The sequence below is a fragment of the Bufo bufo genome, chromosome 7, assembly GCF_905171765.1.
Source record: "Bufo bufo chromosome 7, aBufBuf1.1, whole genome shotgun sequence".
Lineage (NCBI taxonomy): Eukaryota > Metazoa > Chordata > Amphibia > Anura > Bufonidae > Bufo > Bufo bufo.
In genome coordinates this window covers 94858233-94871645 of record NC_053395.1, presented here as the reverse complement: position 1 = coordinate 94871645, position 13413 = coordinate 94858233, and the positions used below count along the sequence as shown (strand labels likewise).

The following is a 13413-nucleotide window of genomic DNA, read 5'->3' as shown; positions in this document are numbered from 1 at the left end:
CTGGTGCATATTTTGTATTTAGATGTTTAGTGGAGAAATCCTTTTTATCTGATGTATTAATAAAAGTTACATTTTGGCGACAACATTTGGATAGTGAAACGTAGTACTTGGGTTGTTGCCTACCCTTATACGATTAGTGAGTTAACCCAAACAGTCACCTCATGCTGCAAAAAGTGAAACCCTACCTAAGACAATCGGACAAAAAATAAAAAAGCTATGGCTCTCAGACTATGGAGACACAAATTTATTAATTTTTTTCGAAAATGCTATTATTGTGTAAAACTTAAATAAGAAAAAGTATACATATTAGGTATTGCCACGTCCATAACAACCAGCTCTATAAAACTCTATAATATCACATGACCTAACCCCTCAGGCGAACACCGTAAAAATAAAGAAATAAAAACTGTGCCAAAATAAAAAAAATTTGGGTCACCTTGCCCCAAAAATTGTAATAATAATGTTCCCATGAATGGTACCCAATAGAAACGTCAACTCTTCCTGCAAAAAACGAGCTCTGCACAAGACTATTGGCAGAAAAATAAAAAATATATAATATTCAGAAAATAGAGACACAAAAACATAATTTTTTTTTCAAAAATGCTTTATTATACACTGCTCAAAAAAATAAAAGGAACACTTAAACAACACAATGTAACTCCAAGTCAATCACACTTCTGTGAAATCAAACTGTCCACTTAGGAAGCAACACTGAGTGACAATCAATTTCACATGCTGTTGTGCAAATGGGATAGACAACAGGTGGAAATTATAGGCAATTAGCAAGACACCCCCAATAAAGGAGTGGTTCTGCAGGTTGTGCCCACAGACCACTTCTCAGTTCCTATGCTTCCTGGCTGATGTTTTGGTCACTTTTGAATGCTGGCGGTGCTTTCACTTTAGTGGTAGCATGAGACGGAGTCTACAACCCACACAAGTGGCTCAGGTAGTGCAGCTTATCCAGGATGGCACATCAATGCGAGCTGTGGCAAGAAGGTTTGCTGTGTCTGTCAGCGTAGTGTCCAGAGCATGGAGGCGCTACCAGGAGACAGGCCAGTACATTAGGAGACGTGGAGGAGGCCGTAGGAGGGCAACAACCCAGCAGCAGGACCGCTACCTCCGCCTTTGTGCAAGGAGGAACAGGAGGAGCACTGCCAGAGCCCTGCAAAATGACCTCCAGCAGGCCACAAATGTGCATGTGTCTGCTGAAATGGTCAGAAACAGACTCCATGAGGGTGATATGAGGGCCCGACGTCCACAGGTGGGGGTTGTGCTTACAGCCCAACACCGTGCAGGACGTTTGGCATTTGCCAGAGAACACCAAAATTGGCAAATTCGCCACTGGCGCCCTGTGCTCTTCACAAATGAAAGCAGGTTCACACTGAGCACATGTGACAGACGTGACAGAGTCTGGAGACGCCGTGGAGAACGTTCTGCTGCCTGCAACATCCTCCAGCATGACCGGTTTGGCATTGGGTCAGTAATGGTGTAGGGTGGCATTTCTTTGGAGGGCCGCACAGCCCTCCATGTGCTCGCCAGAGGTAGCCTGACTGCCATTAGGTACCGAGATGAGATCCTCAGACCCCTTGTGAGACCATATGCTGGTGCGGTTGGCCCTGGGTTCCTCCTAATGCAAGACAATGCTAGACCTCATGTGGCTGGAGTGTGTCAGCAGTTCCTGCAAGACGAAGGCATTGATGCTATGGACTGGCCCGCCCGTTCCCCAGACCTGAATCCAATTGAGCACATCTGGGACATCATGTCTCGCTCTATCCACCAACGTCACGTTGCACCACAGACTGTCTAGGAGTTGGCAGATGCTTTAGTCCAGGTCTGGGAGGAGATCCCTCAGGAGACCGTCCGCCACCTCATCAGGAGCATGCACAGGCATTGTAGGGAGGTCATACAGGCACGTGGAGGCCACACACACTGCTGAGCCTCATTTTGACTTGTTTTAAGGACATTACATCAAATTTGGATCAGCCTGTAGTGTATTTTTCCACTTTAATTTTGAGTGTGACTCCAAATCCAGACCTCCATGGGTTGAAAAATTTGATTTCCATTTTTTTTATTTTTGTGTGATTTTGTTGTCAGCACATTCAACTATGTAAAGAACAAAGTATTTCAGAAGAATATTTAATCAATTCAGATCTAGGATGTGTTATTTTTGTGTTCTCTTTATTTTTTTGAGCAGTGTATAAAACTGAAACAAAGTAGATATATTAGATATCATTGCATCCTTAACAACCTGCTCTATAAAAATAGCACATGATCTAATCTGTCAGATGAAAGTTGTAAAAAAATAAAAACTGTGCCAAAACATCCATTCTTTGGTTACCTTGCCTCACAAAAAACATAATATAGAGCAATTAAAAATCATATGTACCCCAAAATAGTACCAATAAAACTGTCACCTTATCCCATAGTTTCCAAAATGGGGTCACTTTTTGATTGTTTCTACTGTAGGGTGCATCAGGGGGCTTCAAATGGGACATGGTGTCTAAAAACCATTCTTGTGGAATACCTAAAGGGTTAACAAAGTTTGTAAAATCAGTTTTGAGTAACTTGAGGGGGTGTGGTTTCGAAAATGGGATCAATTAGGGCTCTTTCACATGAGCGAGTATTCCACGTGGGTGCAATGCGTGACATGAATGCATTGCACCCGCACTGAATCCGCACCCATTAATTTCTATAAGGCTGTGCACACGAGCAGTGATTTTCACGCATCACTTGTGCGTTGCGTGAAAATCGCAGCATGTTCTATATTCTGCGTTTTTCACGCAATGCAGGCCCCATAGAAGTGAATGAGGATGCGTGAAAATCGCAAGCATCCGCAAGCGAGTGCTGATGCGGTGCGATTTTCACGCACGGTTACTAGGAGAAGATCGGGATGGGGACCCGATCTTATATTATTTTCCCTTATAACATGGTTATAAGGGAAAATAATAGCATTCTTAATACAGAATGCATAGTACAATAGGGCTGGAGGGGTTTAAATTATTATTTTTTTTTAAATGTAACTCGCCTTAATCCACTTGTTCGCGCAGCATCTGTAATACTCTCTTTTTTTTCTTTTTTTTTTTAACCCCTCCAGCCGTATTGTACTATGCATTCTGTATTCAGAATGTATTATTTTTCCTTATAACATGGTTATAAGGGAAAATAATAGCAATCTACACAACACCTAACCCAAATCGCACTATTTTCCCTGAACGCATCCGGCCCCAATCCGCAACGCCCGTGTGAAAGAGGCCTTATGGGAGGTTTCTACTATGTAAGCCCCACAAAGTGACTTCAGACCTGAACTGGTCCTTTAAAAGTGGGTTTTGGAAATTTTCTTAAATTTTAAGAATTGCTTCTAAAATTCTAAGACTTATAACGTCCCAACAAAATAAAATGACAATTGCAAAATGATGCCAACATATAAGGAGGGATGCGTCCTGGCGGCGGTCGATTCATTCCTCCTAGACGCATATACGCGTCATTTCGCGAGACGCGAGATTTCCTGTGAACTGCAGGTAAGTGAGTAGATCTACAGCCTGCCAGCGGCGATCGTTCGCTGGCAGGCTGTAGATGCGATTTTTATTATTTTTTTTTAACCCCTAACAGGTATATTAGACGCTGTTTTGATAACGGCGTCTAATATACCTGCTTGGACCGAGCACCAGAGGACACAGGCAGCTCTGTAATAAGTAGCACCACACTACACTACACCCCCCCCCCCATGTCACTTATTAACCCCTGATCACCCCACATCATTGATCACCCCCCTGTAAGGCTCCATTCAGACATTTTATTGGCACAAGTTAGCGGAAATTGATTTTTTATATTTCTTTTGTTTTTTTTAATTTTTTATGTTTTTTTTGTTTTTTTTTCTTACAAAGGCTCATATTCCACTAACTTGTGACAAAAAATAAAATCTCACATGAACTAACCATACCCCTCACGGAATCCAAATGCGTAAAAATTTTTTGACATTTATATTCCAGACTTCTTCTCACGCTTTAGGGCCCCTAAAATGCCAGGGCAGTATAAATACCCCACATGTGACCCCATTTCGGAAAGAAGACACCCCAAGGTATTCGCTGAGGGGCATATTGAGTCCATTAAAGATTGAACTTTTTGTCCCAAGTTAGCAGAAAGGGAGACTTTGTGACAAAAAAAATAAAAAATCTTCTATGAACTCGCCATGCCCCTCATTGAATACCTTGGGGTGTCTTCTTTCCAAAATGGGGTCACATGTGGGGTATTTATACTGCCCTGGCATTTTAGGGGCCCTAAAGCGTGAGAAGTCTGGGATACAAATGTCTAAAAATGCCCTCCTAAAAGGAATTTGGGACCCTTTGCACATCTAGGCTGCAAAAAAGTGTCACACATGTGGTATTGCCGTACTCAGGAGAAGTTGGGCAATGTGTTTTGGGGTGTCATTTTACATATACCCATGCTGGGTGAGATAAATATCTCGGTCAAATGCCAACTTTGTATAAAAAAAAAGGGAAAAGTTGTCTTTTAGACAGATATTTCTCTCACCCAGCATGAGTATATGTAAAAAGACACCCCAAAACACATTGCCCAACTTCTCCTAAGTACGACGATACCACATGTGTGACACTTTTTTGCAGCCTAGGTGGGCAAAGGGGCCCACATTCCAAAGAGCACCTTTAGGATTTCACAGGGCATTTTTTACACATTTTGATTTCAAACTACTTCTCACGCATTAGGGCCCCTAAAATGCCAGGGCAGTATAAATGCCTCACAAGTGACCCCATTTTGGAAAGACACCCCAAGGTATTCCGTGAGGAGCATGGCGAGTTCCTAGAATTTTTAATTTTTTGTCACAAGTTAGCGGAAAATGATGATTTTTATTATTATTAATTTTTTTCTTACAAAGTCTCATATTCCACTAACTTGTGACAAAAAATAAAAACTTCCATGAACTCACTATACCCATCACAAAATACCTTGGGGTGTCTTCTTTCCAAAATGGGGTCACTTGTGGGGTCGTTATACTGCCCTGGCATTTTAGGGGCCCTAATGCGTGAGAAGTAGTTTGAAATCAAAATGTGTAAAAAATGCCCTGTGAAATCCTAAAGGTGCTCTTTGGAATGTGGGCCCCTTTGCCCACCTAGGCTGCAAAAGTGTCACACATGTGGTATCGCCGTACTCAGGAGAAGTTGGGCAATGTGTTTTGGGGTGTCTTTTTACATATACCCATGCTGGGTGAGATAAATATCTCTGCAAAAGACAACTTTTCCCATTTTTTTTTTTATACAAAGTTGTCATTTGACGGAGATATTTATCTGACTATAGCTAAGAACTCATCACAACCCAAAGGACTCCTATACCTGGTAAACTGACTTTTGTTCTGCTTAACCCTGGTTGTACCCTATTATCTGTATTTGTAACCTCAGACCACTGTATATATTCTTTGTGTGTATAGTGTTATTTCTAGTGAGCCCTTAAGGAGATTAAATATATAATTTAATTTTGTGGTGTCTTGTATCTGTATCACGAATCCCCACGTCTGTGTTTAGGCCTAGTTATACGCTACTGTGGGTTTGTTTCTCACCCTATATAATCCCGTTAGCGGACCGTGAAAAAGTCTGTGTTCGGGTATAGGTACCACTTTCAGTTTTTTATCACTCGCATGCAAAATGCATTGCACCCGCGCGATAAAAACGGAGCAACACAATAGCAGTCAAAACTGACTGAAATTGCGTGCGCACTTGCGCGGGTTTCCCGCAATGCACACGCGACGCAGCCGGAGCAAATCCGGGACGCCCGTGTGAAAGAGGCCTATGTCTGTGGAGGCTCCAATCCTGGTTTTGGCTTACAATCACTGACCGAACACTGATGTGTGAATGAGGCTTAATGATGCGACCTCCATGAAGAGGAAATTAGGCAAGTATTGTTCATGCAGAGGCACAATAACTGGATTAATGATGTTATTAAAGTAGTATGGGCTTGTCACTGTACCATTCACAAAGTGTAGAGCAGTTCTGTATTGAGTAGACACACCTGCCCACACTGTAACACTAGTGGTGTTAGGTGACAACAGTGGCTAATGCATGGCGCTCTCCTTGAAAACTCCAACATCTATGGCAGCCATCAATTCTGCTCAGCGTGGATCGACTTCCATCAGTAAACAGAACTGAGGCCCACTGGTCCCTCGTCCAGCCTAGATGCTCCCTGGCCCATGCAAGATGATGATGCCTGCTCCTGGTGGTGTCGTCAAGTACTCTTGCAGGTCATCTAGCACGCAGACCACGCTGATGTAAACGGTTTTGAATGGTCTGATATTCATCTTCTGGTTCCGCAGGGCGTTGTTCACAATGAAGCAGTCATCAGTTTGTCATGTGGGATGTCAAAATATGAACAGCATGATGAGGATGACTGTTTAAATACCAATTCTACTTAGACCAGGAAATTTATTGGGCGATTCATGGATCAAACACCTGTTGTGAATTTTGCTGTTAAGCTCCTTGTTCGAAAACAAGCAAGTTCTGCATGAAGTACTGAAACATGGAAGAGTTGGATATGCGCATTCAAAAGTTTTGAGGTCACATTAAGTTTACCTGTAAAAGTTAGAGAGCATTTTAGGTTCATCCTGAAATTTCACCCACAAGCCAAATATCCCTAGTGTACATATTGTAGGCCAGGCGATGCCCCTATGAGTTTCTGGGAAACATATTCAAATTAACTTCCCTAAACCTATCTGATGCCAGATGTTAGACATGATAATTTGCATATATTTTCCCCAAAAATTAAGTGAAGCATTGTCTAGTCTACAATAGTCATCACATATATCAATTGGTCTCCATAATATAGTACCCATCCAGAGGTTCCCCTTAAAGCCTTGCAACTTAAAAAGCCACTTTGCTCTGATAAAGTGATAAAGGGCTTCTGTCCTGAGAGCTAGTTGCAGATCTGAGCCTGGCTTAGTTATTTTCCAAGCTTTGCTACATAAGCCTATTAAAACCCTTAGGGACGCTGTCACAACGCCTGGGGGGGGGGCTTCATATGACCCCCCGTATTGGCGATCGCAGCAAACCACATGTCAACCACAGGTTTGCAGCAGTTTCTGATCCCTGCGGGGATCAAACTTTAAAATGCCCAAAATAAAGTTTTTTTCACCCCCCCCTGCACCCCTGAATGATTTTATGCCGGCTTGTGGTGCAGAGGAGGAGGGGGGGGGGGGGGTTTGCAGGCGGTGCGGGAGGCGCCCGCCTCCTCTTGAATATTCATTGGTGTCCAGTGGGTATACCAGAGTGTCAGCACATTGCTGACATCTGTGCTGTGATGTCAGCCGTTTAACCCTTTCCATACCGCGGTCTGTACGGACCGCTGTATGGAAAGGGTTAACAGCTCAGGGAGCTCCCTCCCTCTCCCATCGGGGGGCTGCTGTGCCTTTGCAGCCCCCAGACAGGATGGGGTGACAGAGGGAGGGAGCCCCGCTCCTTCCCCGTCTGCTCAGTTGTGGCAGACGGGGAAGGTTCCCATGGCAACAGGACGCCTTCTCAGGCATCCTGCTGTCCATGGTGCTGAAGAGATCTGTGCTAAAGGCATAAATCTGTTCAGACCAAGTGTAAGTAAAATGCAGTACAATACACTATATAGTGTACTGCTCTGTATTATACAGACATCAGACCCACTGGATCTTCAAGAACCAAGTGGGTCTAGGTCAAAAAAAAAAAAAAAAAAGTAAAGATAAAAAAAAAAATTATCACTGAATAAAAATGTAAAAAATAAATAAAACTACACATATTGGGTATCGCCGCGTCTGTAACGACCTGATCTATAAAACGGTCATGTTACTTTCCCCGCACAATGAACGCCATAAAAATAAAAACTATGAGGAAATTTTAGTTTTGCCCACCTTACTTCCCCAAAATAATAAATAATAAAAGTGATAAAAAAAGTCGCATGTACGCCAAAATAGTACCAATCAAACCGTCATCTCATCCCGCAAAAATCATACCCTACCCAAGATAATCGCCCAAAAACTGAAAAAACTATGGCTCTTAGACTATGGAAACACTAAAACATGATTTTTTTTGTTTCATAAATGAAATCATTGTGTAAAACTTACATAAATAAAAATAATTGTATACATATTAGGTATCGCCGCGTCCGTGACAACCTGCTCTATACAAATACCATATGATCTAACCTGTCAGATGAATGTTGTAAATAAAATAAAAAACGGTGCCAAAAAAGCTATTTCTTGTTACCTTGCCTCACAAAAAGTGTAATATAGAGCAACCAAAAATCATATGTACCCTAAACTAGTACCAACAAAACTTATCCCTATCCCGTAGTTTCTAAAATGGGGTCACTTTTTTGGAGTTTCTACTCTAGGGGTGCATCAGGGGGGCTTCAAATGGGACATGGTGTCCAAAAAACAGTCTTGCAAAATCTGCCTTCCAAAAACCGTATGGCATTCCTTTCCTTCTGCGCCCTGCCGTTTGCCCGTACAGCAGTTTACGACCACATATGGGGTGTTTCTGCAAACTACAGAATCGGGGCAATAAATATAGCATTTTGTTTGGCTGTTAACCCTTGCTTTGTTACTGGAAAATTTTTTATAAAAATTGAAAATTTGCCAAAAAATGGAAATTCTCAAATTTTATCTCCATTTGCCAATAACTCTTGTGCAACACCTAAAGGGTTAACAAAGTTTGTAAAATCAGTTTTGAATACCTTGAGGGGTGTAGTTTCTTAGATGGGGTCACTTTTATGGAGTTTCTACTCTAGGGGTGCATCAGGGGGGCTTCAAATGGGACATGGTGTAAAAAAAAAACAGTCCAGCAAAATCAGCCTTCCAAAAACCATACGGCGCACCTTTCCCTCTACGCCCTACTGTGTTCCCGTACAGTAGTTTATGGCCACATATGGGGTGTTTCTGCAAACTACAGAATTGGGGCAATAAATATAGCATTTTGTTTGGCTGTTAACCCTTGCTTTGTTACTGGAAAAATTTGATAAAAATTTTAAATTTGCCAAAAAATGGAAATTCTCAAATTTCATCTCCATTTGCCAATAACTCTTGTGCAACACCTAAAGGGTTAACAAAGTTTGTAAAATCAGTTTTGAATACCTTGAGGGGTGTCGTTTCTAGAATGGGGTCATTTTTGGGTGGTTTCTATTATGTAAGCCTCACAAAGTGAACTGTTCCCTAAAAAGTGGGTTTTTGAAAATTTCTGAAAAATTTCAAGATTTTCTTCTAAACTTCTAAGCCTTGTATCATCCCCCAAAAATAAAATATCATTCCCAAATTGATCCAAACATGAAGTAGACATATGGGAATGTAAAGTAAACTCTTTAAGGGGTTAAAAGGGTGGGAAACATCTCTGGCAATCCACCGTGTGAAAATACAAAATACTATAAAAATAGCACTCATATAGATGTCGTGTTCCTTCTACTGTTGTAAAAGTTAGGCCTCTTTCACACTTGCGTTGTCCGGATCCGGCGTGTACTCCACTTGCCGGAATTACACGCCGGATCCGGAAAAACGCAAGTGTACTGAAAGCATTTGAAGACGGAACCGTCTTCCAAATGCGTTCAGTGTTACTATGGCACCCAGGACGCTATTAAAGTCCTGGTTGCCATAGTAGGAGCGGGGAGCGGGGGAGCAGTATACTTACAGTCCGTGCGGCTCCCGGAGCGCTCCAGAATGACGTCAGAGCGCCCCATGCGCATGGATGACGTGATCCATGTGATCACATGATCCATGCGCTTGGGGCGCCCTGACGTCACTCTGGAGCGCCCGGGGAGCCGCACGGACGGTAAGTATACTGCTCCCCCGCTCCCCGCTACACTTTACCATGGCTGCCAGGACTTTAGCGTCTTGGCAGCCATGGTAACCATTCAGAAAAAGCTAAATGTCGGCTCCGGCAATGCGCCGAAACGACGTTTAGCTTAAGGCCGGATCCGGATCAATGCCTTTTAATGGGCATTAATTCCGGATCCGGCCTTGCGGCAAGTGTTCCGGATTTTTGGCCGGAGCAAAAAGCGCAGCATGCTGCGGTATTTTCTCCGGCCAAAAAACGTTCCGTTCCGGAACTGAAGACATCCTGATGCATCCTGAACGGATTTCTCTCCATTCAGAATGCATTAGGATAATCCTGATCAGGATTCTTCCGGCATAGAGCCCCGACGACGGAACTCTATGCCGGAAGACAAGAACGCAAGTGTGAAAGAGCCCTTAGTTGCAAGTAGTTTTTGCTCCTGAGGTTCCATTTCACCCCAATGGCACAGGTCCTTGCTATTCACCTGAGGACACATCAATATAGCAAAAACATAAAGCACAGAAATTATATTTAACTATTTTGGATCAACTTCAGAAGAACCTGAGAGACCTCCAACGAAACATTCGACTGAGCATCGACTGAGCATATGCCTTGCTTAATGAAACATGCTTGTTCTCTTTCTAGAAGGACAAGAGAATACAGATTGCATATCTTAAAGGGTGTCTGTCACCACAATTTCACCTTATACACTGCTTACATAGCGCTGTAGCATTATTTATTTGCAAATGAGGGTTTGCAAGTGCCCAGGGGCGGCGTTCGGGCTGTAAGTGCCCAGGCCCTCTGCTTTCTTCTTAGATACCGTAACTCCTCCCCAGCCTCTTGCTTGGCCTGCCCTGTAAGCCTCTTGCGTCATCCAGTGTGCTGGCCGAGATCCCGTGAGTGTGCAGTTCACTGCCGGGCCCGGGCATGAGCAATTTGATGACCATTGTGGGCAGCGGCATCGCTCCATGCAGTGCGCATGCGCTGGCTGAATTTTGGCCAGTACACTAGAAGCAGTTTTTACCTTGGTTTTGTGTAAATTGTGGCAAAATTACAGTGTAGCTGCATCTTGTGCAAATGGCAATAAACAAAACTTGATTTGACTGCAACAAGTTATTCACACACTGATAACTGCTTAAAAATGCATTCTGTTTTTGTAGCGGTTTGCACTGATTTTGTGATCCGGTTATTGGCAATGCATTTTTTACAGGTAAAAACGGAGTGGACAATAATTTTCTCATGGCAATATGTTGCTCAGTATTTTTAATCCGTATTGGTAATCCAAAACCAAGAGTGAAATCTAACACAGAGAATAAGTGTAATGAAAAGATGTGCTTATCTTCCGCATTCAGCACATTCCTACTGTTGGCTTACAAATACTGATGCAAAATATAGCCCAAAATACACCCATATGAAAGTGCGCAAAAGTTTCTGGTCCATTTTAGCTGTCCCTTTTTATATGGAAGTTCTTCAGTCCTGAATGGAAATATTTAGGAGCAGTAACAATTTACCTGTGCAGCCATTGGCCTCAAAAGTCCAGGTCTGAACAGCTGAAAGTATAAAAATAACCTGTCTTAGGCTACTTTCACACTAGCGTATTGGCTTTCCATTTCTGAGATCCATCATGGGCTCTCAAAAGCGGTCCAAAACGGATCAGTTTTGCCCTAATGCATTCTAAATGGAAAAGGATCCGCTTAGAATGCATCAGTTTGCCTCCAATCAGTCACTATTTCGCTCTGGAGGCGGACACCAAAATGCTGCCTGCAGCGTTTTTCTGTCCGCGATGTGATGGGGAGCAAGGCGAATCCGTCCTGGCACACAATGTAAGTCAATGGGGACGGATCAGTTTTCTCTGGCACAATAGAAAACTGATCCGTCCCCCATTGACTTTCAATGTGGTCATGACGGAACCGTCATGGCTATAGAAGACATAATACAACCGGATCCGTTCATGACGGATGCATGCGGTTGTATTATGGTAACGGAAGCATTTTTGCAGATCCATGATGGATCTGCAAAAAACTCTAATGTGAAAGTAGCCAGTTGCAATGCTACCAATTTCCAAACAGTTTTTTTTTTACGCTTTGCTTATCTGTTTATTATTATGCAAAATGAGAGCCTCTAGTTGGAATGGTGTATAGTACTCCACTATTAAACTGTGGGGCAATGGAGACTGTATTCTTAAAGGGTTACTGTCAGATATTTTTTATTTTTATGTAATTAGATTGGTCTGAATAAGTTTAACTTACAGTTGCAAGAAAAAGTATGTGAACCCTTTCGAAATTTATGGATTTCTGCACAAATTGGTCATAAAATGTTATCTGATCTTCATCTAAGTCACAACAATAGACAATCAGTCTGCTTAAACTAATAACACACAAAATATTAAATGTTACCATGTTTTTATTGAGCTCACCGTGTAAACATTCACAGTGCAGGTGGAAAAAGTATGTGAACCCCTAGACTAATGACATCTCCAAGAGCTAATTGGAGAGAGGTGTCAGCCAACTGGAGTCCAATCAATGAGATGAGATTGGAGGTGTTGGTTACAGTTGCCCTATAAAAAACACACACCAGTTCTGGATTTGCTTTTCACAAGAAGCATTGCCTGATGTGAATGATACCTCGCACAAAAGAGCTTTCAGAAGACCTATGATTAAGAACTGTTGACTTGCATAAAGCTGGAAAGGGTTATAAAAGTATCTCCAAAAGCCTTGCTGTTTATTAGTCCACGGTAAGACAAATTGTCTATAAATGGAGAAAGTTCAGCACTGCTGCTGCTCTCCCTAGGAGTGGCCGTCCTGTAAAGATGACTGCAAGAGCACAGCGCAGACTGCTCAATGAGGTGAAGAAGAATCCTAAAGACTTACAAAAGTCTCTGACATATGCTAACATCCCTGTTAACAAATCTACGATACGTAAAACACTAAACAAGAATGGATTTCATGGGAGGATACCATAGAGGAAGCCAATGCTGTCCAAAAAAAGCATTGCTGCACGTTTACAGTTTGCACGAGATCATCTGGATGTTCCACAGCAGTACTAGCAAAATATTCTGTGGACAGATGAAACCAAAGTTGAGTTGTTTGTAAGAAACACACAACACTATGTGTGGAGAAAAAGAAGCACAGCACATCAACATCAAAACCTCATCCCAACTGTGAAGTATAGTGGTGGGGGCATCATGGTTTGGGGCTGCTTTGCTGCGTCAGGACCTGGACTGATTGCTATCATCGAAGGAAAAATGAATTCCCAAGTTTATCAAGACATTTTGCAGGAGAACTTAAGGCCATCTGTCCACCAGCTGAAGCTCAACAGAAGATGGGTGTTGCAACAGCACAACGACCCAAAGCATAGAAGTAAATCAACAACAGAATGGCTTAAACAGAAGAAAATACGCCTTCTGGAGTGGCCCAGTCAGAGTCCTGACCTCAACCCGATTGAGATGCTGTGGCATGACCTCAAGAAAGCGATTCACACCAGACATCCCAAGAATATTGCTGAACTGAAGCAGTTCTGTAAAGAGCAATGGTCAATAATTACTCCTGACCGTTGTGCACGTCTGATCTGCAACTACTGGAAACGTTTGGTTGAAGTTATTGCTGCCAAAGGAGGTTCAACCAGT

At 42.6% G+C, this 13413-nt stretch overlaps 1 protein-coding gene across 1 annotated transcript in view; it reads left to right on the top strand.

Annotated features, from left to right (window-relative positions):
• PFKL (phosphofructokinase, liver type) overlaps positions 1-13413 on the top strand; it is a 388593-nt gene that overhangs the window by 147651 nt on the left and 227529 nt on the right. The window lies entirely within an intron of this gene.